Source organism: Tachyglossus aculeatus, chromosome 1 (genome assembly GCF_015852505.1).
Source record: "Tachyglossus aculeatus isolate mTacAcu1 chromosome 1, mTacAcu1.pri, whole genome shotgun sequence".
Classification (NCBI taxonomy): Eukaryota; Metazoa; Chordata; class Mammalia; order Monotremata; family Tachyglossidae; genus Tachyglossus; species Tachyglossus aculeatus.
In genome coordinates, this window is record NC_052066.1 from 57,942,932 (window position 1) to 57,951,666 (window position 8,735).

General features: G+C 44.8%; 1 non-coding gene across 1 annotated transcript; it reads right to left on the bottom strand.

Moving 5' to 3' along the window:
- Positions 1-8,148: 8,148 nt before the first annotated feature.
- On the bottom strand, positions 8,149-8,286 carry LOC119938005. The gene has a single exon (XR_005454323.1). It is a non-coding gene; the product is annotated as a small nucleolar RNA SNORA7 (small nucleolar RNA).
- Between the last annotated feature and the right edge of the window lie 449 nt (positions 8,287-8,735).

The window sequence follows — 8,735 nt, forward strand, 5'->3', positions numbered from 1 at the left end:
TGGCAGAGCTGGGACTTGAACCCATGACCACTGACTCCAAAGCCCGTGCTCTTTCCACTGACCCACGCTACTTCTCAAAGCAGCTTTTATGCTGCTTAACAGTTACTGCTTAACAGTAAATGTTAAGCATTTACTATGTGCCAAGAACTGTTCTAAGTGTTGGGAGTAGATACAAGGTAATCAGGTTTTCCCAAAAGGGGCTCACAGTCTTAATCTCCATTTTACAGATGTGGTAACTGAGGCACAGACAACATAAGTGACTTGCCCAAAGTACCAAAACTGATAAGCGGCAGAGCTGGGATTAGAACCCACAACCTCTGACTTCCAAGCCTGTGCTCTTTCCACTAAGCCGCGCTGCTTCCAGGTTCTAATCCAGCCTCCATCACTTGTGACATTGAGAAAATCAATTAACTGTTTTCCACACCTCAGTTTTCTTAACTGTAAAATGGGTTCAATACCTTTTTCTCCCTCCTGCTTAGACTGTGAGCCCCATGTGGGTCAGGGATGGTGTCCAATTGGTTTAAGTTGTATCTACCCCAGCGATTAGAACAGTGCTTGACACACAGTAAGTGTTTAGCAAACCACAATGATTATTTAAACAATTGTAATCAAATATTTATTCATCATTATGTTCACAAAATAGGGAATCCTAAATGTCTGTCTGTCTCCACTATATTAAAAGTTCGTTCAGGGCAGGGATCATGTCCTATGACTGTATTTTACTTTCTTAAGGCACTTAGTACTGTGCTCTACACAATTTAAAGAGCTTAATAAGTAGCATTAATCAACTGATTGATTACAATGATAAAATTCCAAATTTCTCCTTGATGCCCCTTCCATCTCTGTGTATAATTGCCCCGTGTTTATCTACTAACATGTAAAGTTATGGTCCTCACTACAACATTTGACAAAGTATCCACTTCAGTACAAGCCATAAAATTGCTTTTTTTTTTGGTATTTGCTAAGCATCCCGGCTCCGCCACTTGTCAGTTGTGTGACTTCAGGCAAGTCACTTATCTTCTCTGTGCCTCAGTTACCTCACCTGGAAAATGGGGATTAAAATTATGAGCCCCACTTGGACAACCTGGTCACCTTGTATCTCCCCCAGCACTTAGAACAGTGCTTTGCACATAGTAAGTGCTTAATAATAATAATAATAATAATAGCATTTATTAAGCACTTACTATGTGCAAAGCACTGTTCTAAGTGCTGGGGAGGTTAACACGGTGATCAGCTTGTCTCACGCGGGGCTCACAGTCTTCATCCCCATTTTACAGATGAGGTAACTGAGGCCCAGAGAAGTTAAGTGACTTGCCCAAAGCCACACAGCTGACAAGTGGCAGAGGCGGAATTTGAACCCATGACCTCTGACTCCAAAGCCCGGGCTCTTTCCACTGAGCCACGCTGCTTAACAAATGCCATCATTATTATTATTATTACCATTTGCCAGACACTCTACTAAGCACTGGCGTAGACACAAGCTAATCAGGGTAGACACAGTCCTGGTTCCACATGGGGCTCACAGCCTTAATATCCATTATACAGATAAGGTAACTGAGGAACAGAGAAATTAAGTGATTTGTCCAAGGACACACAGCAGACAAATGGAAAAGCCATCTGTGGAACCCAAGTACTTCTTCCAGACCTGGCAGTGTGCTAGTTTAGAGGAGCATGGTTTAGTGGAAAGAGCACAGTCTTGGGAGTCAGACGTCATGGGTTCTAATCTAACCCACCACTTTCTGCTATGTGACCTTGGGCAAGCCCCTTAACTTTTGTTTGCCACAGTTAGCTCATCTGTAAAATGGAGATGAAGACTGTGAGCCCCACGTAGGACAACCTGCTTACCTTGTATCTACTCCGGTGCTTAGAACAGGGCTTGGCACATAGTAAGTGCTTAACAAATACCATTATTATTATTATTATTATTATTATTATTATTATTATTATTATTATCATTATCATTATTACAAGAAGGGTGTGATTGAAAAGACTGCTGTGTCTTTTGACAGACTGACAACAGAGACTCATGCCAACGTGGCATCAAAATAGTGACCAAACTAAAGGTTAACAATATTCCATCTTCTTTATGGCTGAGATGTAGACGTACCACATTCATCGTCAAATTTTAGAGCAGTTCAGGTCCTACCATAAACAAGCAATGGCGTTCAGCAATCTTAAATATGGCAACTGATTTTGAGAGGAGGTATCAAGAAAAGAGGAGGACCAGAAGGGAGATATAAAAATAGCCTCAGCCTCAATCTTTACAGACATAGAGTATGCAAGGAGTTATCAATTATTTGTTATATCCATATGTACTGATGAAAAATAATCATCACTTGCATCACAGTGCATAGCACATAGTAGGCGCTTAACAAATATGAAAATTATTGTTATTATTATCATCTTCAAGCCAGAACGACAGCTAGGCATATTTATATGAAAGCATACTATAAATGGAGAAGCAGCATTGCCTAGTGGACAGAACATGGGCCTATGATCCAGAAGGACCTGGGTTCTAATCCTAGCTCTGCAATTTGTCTATTGTGTGACTTTGGGCAAGTCACTTAATGCTGCTGGGCCTCAATTCCCTCATCCGTAAATTGGGGATAAAGACTGTCAGCCTCGTGTGAGACACAGACGCTTAGTTTGTATCTACTTAGTACAGTGCGTGCCACTGTAACACATAACAAATCCTGTTTAAAGAATTGCTATATTTGCTTAAATTGGCTGAATCAGCTGACATAGGAAGTAAGGAACCTCCAGAATCCAGAGAGTGAGGGTAGGAGGTCAGTCTTAGGATCAGCTTTATCAGTATTAGTATCAGCATTATCAGTCAAGCACCTGTTCCTTTCCAGGGTACAGTACTGGACAATTGGGAAACATATAAACAGAAGAAGCAGCAGCATTAACCTAGTGTGCTTTGGTTAACTCATCTTTAAATGGGAATTAAGACAGTGACCCCTATATGGGAAAGGGACTGTGTCCAAACTGATTAGCTTTTAACTACCCCTGACCTTAGTACAGTGCTTGACACTTAGTATGCATTTAACAAATATCATAAAACACACAAAATAAGTAAATGGCACATTATCTGACATCATGTCTCAATGGAAAGAGCACGGGCTTGGGAGTCAGAGGTCATGGGTTCAAATCCCGGCTCCGCCAATTGTCAGCTGTGTGACCTTGAGCAAGTCACCTAACTTCTCTGGGCCTGAGGCAGATATAATATAATCAGATCAGACGACGGTCTCAGTCCCACACAGGGATTCAAATTTCTACTCAGAGCAAACCAGGAGGATTCCAGGATGATAAGATTCAGTACAGAGCCTGTTGGAAACACTGTGAAGGACCCAGTAATCTGAATAATGGCTGTAGTTAGTATGAATCAATATTCCAAATTGGAAAGAATACCAACAGGACAGAGATATTTAAAGCCACTGAGGTTTTAGCTGCAAGTGCACAGCTTGATTGATGATTACTGGAATTCATTCACCATTGGTTCAGTCACATTAGCACCTTAAAATTTTGCTTGGAGAAAGTGAATGGACGAGGTTTTGTTTTAGACTGAAATAACCTCAAATAATCTGAATCCTAGCCTCCTTTTAATACCAGTTTGAGTAGAATGAAATCACCTCTCCACGAGGCACTCTTCTTCTATCTGGGGTCCAAGGAGAGTGAAGATGGAGAAGGCAGTTCAGAACAGCAAATTAGACAAACTGAAGCAGTTTCGTTGTTTTTTTTTTTCCTCCACGTTTCTTCTGAGAAAATTTAACCTACCAAATGGGGTGTGGGCCACACTTTCACTACTGGTAGAAGAGCCAAAATCTTATCAGAATGCCTCAGCATCTTCTGGTAAATAGAGACAAATCCACTTTACCATCCCAGGTTTTGCTGTTCTTCTAATCCTTTCTTCCCTGAAATTCTCTTGCCAATCTCTTGACCAGGTGATGCCTCAGGCTTGACCTTGTCATCCCCGCTATCATTCATTCATTCAATCATATTTATTGAGCACTTACTGTGTGCAGAGTACTGTACTAAGCACTTGGGAAGTACAAATCAACAACATATAGAGACGGTCCCTACCCAACAATGGGCTCACAGTCTTGAAGTGAGGGACAGATAACAAAACAAAGCAAGTAGACAGGTGTCAATACCATCAGAATAAATAGAATTATAGCTATATACACACCCTTAATAAAATAAATAGAGCAATATATACACAAGTGCTGTGGGGAGGGGAAGGAGGTATGGCAAAGGGAGGGAGGGGGGCGATGGGGAGGGGAGGAGGAGGAGAGGAAAAGTTGGGGCTCAGTCTGGGAAGGCCTCCTGGAGGAGGTGAGCTCTCAGTAGGGCCTTGAAGGGAGGAAGAGAGCTAGCTTGGCGGATGGGCAGAGGGAGGGCATTCCAAGCCAGGGGGACGACGTGGGCCGGCGGTCGACGGCGGGACAGGCGAGAACAAGGCACGGTAAGGAGATTAGCGGCGGAGGAGCGGAGGGTGCAGGGTGGGCTGTAGAAGGAGAGAAGGGAGGTGAGGTAGGAGGGGGAGAGGTGATGGAGAGCTTTGAAGCCAACAGTAAGAAGTTTTTGCTTGATTCAAAGGTTGATAGGCAACTACTGGAGATTTCTGAGGAGGGGAGTGACATGCCCAGTGCTTTTCTGTACAAAAACAATCCAGGCAGCAGATTGAAGTATAGGCTGAAGTGGGAAGAGACAGGAGGATGGGAGATCAGAAAGGAGGCTGATGCACTGTTTCAGTCGGGATAGGATGAGAGATGGAACAAGCAAGGTAGCATTTTGAATGGAGAGGAAAGGGTGGATCTTGGCTATGTTGTGGAGGTGAAATCTGAAATCTGATATCAGTGAAATCTGGTTCTCCCCCGAGTCTCTCTCCAGTGAGGGCTTCTTTTTCTTCCACACCCTGAAATTCACTGGGAAAGGAGGAGATGCCGGCTTCCTTCTTGAGCTCCAGTGCTGCTTTTGCATCATCCCACCTCCCCCTTCCCTTTCTTTCCCCTCCTCTGAAGCCCATATCATCCACCTCTACAACCCTCTCCAGATTCTTGTAGCTGCATTCTACTGCCCCCCAGGTCTCACCTCCAACTTCTTTAAATATTTTAACCCTTTTCTCTCCTTTCCTTCTCTCTTTATCCATACCCACTTTAATCCTTGGAGACCTTAATATCCACGCAGATGTACCCAATGACCCCTCTGCCCCTTGCCTTCTATCACTCTTCAACTCTGCTGACTTGCTGCCCCACCCCACCTCTCCCACCCACCAACTTGGAGACACACTCCAACTCATCATCTAACCACCACACATTTCTACCCTTACCAATTCTGAAATCCCCCTCTCTGATCACAACCTTCTCACTTGCTTCCTCTCCCACACTCCTCCTCCCCATAAATCTCTATTATTCCCCCACAGAGACCTCCGATCTCTCAATCTCATCCATCTCTTTCAGCGCATCACACCCCACATAGACTCCATACCCTATCTACCCACTCTCGATAACCAAATAGATGATCTCAACACCACCCTCTCTACTCAACTCAATTCACTTGCTCTCCTATCCCTCAGTCGCTTTCAAAACAATAACCCACAGCCCTGGATCACCTGAACTGTCTGCCCCCTTCACTTTTATGCTCAAGCCACAGAACGCTGCTGGAAGAAATCTAAACATCAGACTGAGCTTGTACACTGCAAGTTTATCCTTTCTTGACTTAACTCTGCCCTCTCCTCTGCCCGACAAAACTATTTCTCTTCCCTGATTGAGACCCATGTCCATCACCCTTGCCAGTTAACTCCCTCCTCAGGCCCCTTGTCCTCCCGCTTCCTCCATCCCTTGCCCCCAATGATCTGTCCAGCTACTTTATTGAGAAACTTAACACCATCAGGTATGAACTTCCCAAAACCACACCGCCCCCTACACAATTCCTTCTCCTCCCAGCCCCCCTTCAACTTTTCCATCCTTCCCAGCAGTATCTTCAAAGATCTCCTGCCTCCTCTCAAATGCTGTCCCGTCCACATGCACATCAGAACCCATTCCTTTGCACCTTATAAAAACTCTCTTCCCTTTCCTCCTTAACAGCCACCCTCAACCATTCACTCTCCATTGGCTTCTTCTGCACTGCCTTCAAGCATGCCCAAGTTTCCTCCAACCTAAAAAAAAACCCTCCCTTGACCCCTCAGCTCCCTCAAGTTATCACCCCCATCTCCTTCTTACCCTTCCTCTCCAAACTCCTTGAGCAAGTCATCTACACTCGCTGCCTCCAATTCCTCTCCTGGACTCCCTCCAATCCAGGCTTCTGCTCCTCCATTCCACTGAAACCGTCCTCTCAGAGGTCTCCAATGACCTCCAAATCCAACGGCTCCTACTGCTTCTTAATCCTCCTTGAACTCTCAGGCACCTTTAACATTGCGGACCATCCCCAGAGATCAGCTCTGTCCTCTCCTAGTCATTTTCTTATCCCTCTGGACATTCTTTCTCATTCTCCTTCATGGGCTCCTCCTCCTCCCTCCTCCCCTAACTGTGGGAGTCCCTCAAGGTTCAGTTTATTCATTCATGCATTCAATTGTATTTATTGAGTGCTTACTGTGTGCAGAACACTATACTAAGTGCTTGGGAAGTACAAGACGGCAACATATAGAGATGGTCCCTACCCAACAACAGGCTCACAGTCTAGAAGATCTTGGTCCCTTCTATTCTGCATCTACACTCAATCCCTTGGAGAACTCATTCACTCCCGCAGTTTCAACTACCATTGCTATGTGGATGATACTAAAATCAACATCTCCTCCCCGATCTCTCTCGCTCTCTCCAGGCTTGCATCTCCTCCTGCCTTCAGGACATCTCTCCTTGGATGTCCTCCCACCACCTCAAACTTAACATGTTCAAAACAGAGTTCCTTATCTTCCCTCCCAAACCCTGTCCTCTCCCAAACTTTCCCATCAATGTTGACGGCATAAACATCCTTCCTATGTCACAAGCCAGCAACCTCGGTGACATCCTTGACTATGCTCTCTCATTCAACACACATATCCAATCCATCACCAAATCCTGTCGGTCTCACCTTCACAACATCGCTGAGATCTGCCCTTTCCTCTCCATCCAAACCGCTACCACAGTAGTACAATCATTAATCCTATCCCTCCTGGATTACTGCATCAGCCTCCTTTCTGACATCCCAACCTCCTGCCTCTCCACACTCCAGTCCATGCTTCACTTTGCTGCCTGGATTATCTTTCTACAGAAATGCGCAGGGCATGTCACCCCCCTCCTCAAAAATCTCCACTGGCTGGCTGTCCATCTCCATATCAAACAAAAACTACTCACTATTGGCTTTAAAGCTCTCCATCACCTTGCCCCCTCCCACCTCGCCTTCCTTCTCTCCTACAATCCAGCCTGCACACTTCTGTCCTCTGGTGCTAACCTTCTCCCTGTGCCTCAATTTTGCTGGACTGCCCAACCTCCTCAAATCTGCCAGACAATCCCTCTCTCCCCCTTCAAAACACTGCTGAAGGCACAGCTCCTCCAAGAGGCCTTTGATGAAGATGAATGCCAGAGTTTCTCAAAGTTGAGTTCATTCCATGTCGTCTCTAAAACTAATAGTTATTTCTATTTTTATCAAAGTTGTCTTCTCTGTTTTCATTTTAAATGATAGGAAGATTGACTTTCTTGCTAGGATGTGACTGCAAACATATAATCCTACTTTGAAACAGCTGCATTCTAGCTTATTTTGCTGCAAAGAATCAATCAATCAATAGCATCTATTGAGTGCTTACTTGGTACAGAGCACTCTATTAATCAGTTGGGAGAGTACAATAACACAAAGTTGAAATACACAACCCTTGTCCACAAGGAAGTTAAAAAGAGATCACACGTTGGGCCAGTAGTTTCCTCTAAAATTTGCTATGCAATGAACATTGTTGTCTTATGCTGTCGAGTCGGGTCTGCCCATAGCGACACCATACACACATCTCTCCCAGAATGCCCCACTTCCATCTGCAATCGTTCTGGTAGTGGATCCAGAGAGTTTTCTTGGTAAAAATATGGAAGTGGTTTACCATTGCCTCCTTCCGCACAGTAAATCGAGTCTCAACCTTCAACACTTTCCCATACCACTGCTGCCCAGCACAGGTGAGTTTTGACTTGTAGCAGATTGCCTTCCACTCAATAGCCACTGTCCAAACTAGGAATGGAATGGGTATTCCTCTGCTTGACTCTCCCTCCTGTAGTCATGACTGGTAGACTACTGGAAAGTCTCCAGGTGCCACCCTGAGAGGGGAGCAATGAACATTCGACTAGGCTTAATCATGGCCAAGTGGGTAGAATTTGGGCCTAGAAATCAGAAGGACTGGGTCCTAATCCCGGTTGAACCACTGAGCGAGCTTTGCATTGTGACCTTGGATAAGTCACTTAACTTCTCTGGGCCTCAGTTACCTCACCTGTAAAATGGGGATTGAGACTGGAAGCCTAATAATAATAATAATAATGATACTGGTATTTTTTAAGCACTTACTATGTGCTAAGCACTATACTAAGCACTCAGGGGGATACGAGTACAGTTGGACACAGTCCCTGTTCCACATGGGGCTCACAGTCTTAATCTCCATTTTTTAGATGAGGCAACTGAGGCCCAGAGCAGTGAAGTGACCTGCCCAAGGTCACACAGCAGACATGTGGCATAGCTGGGATTAGAACCCAATACCTTCTTTTGAGCCCTATGGGACTATG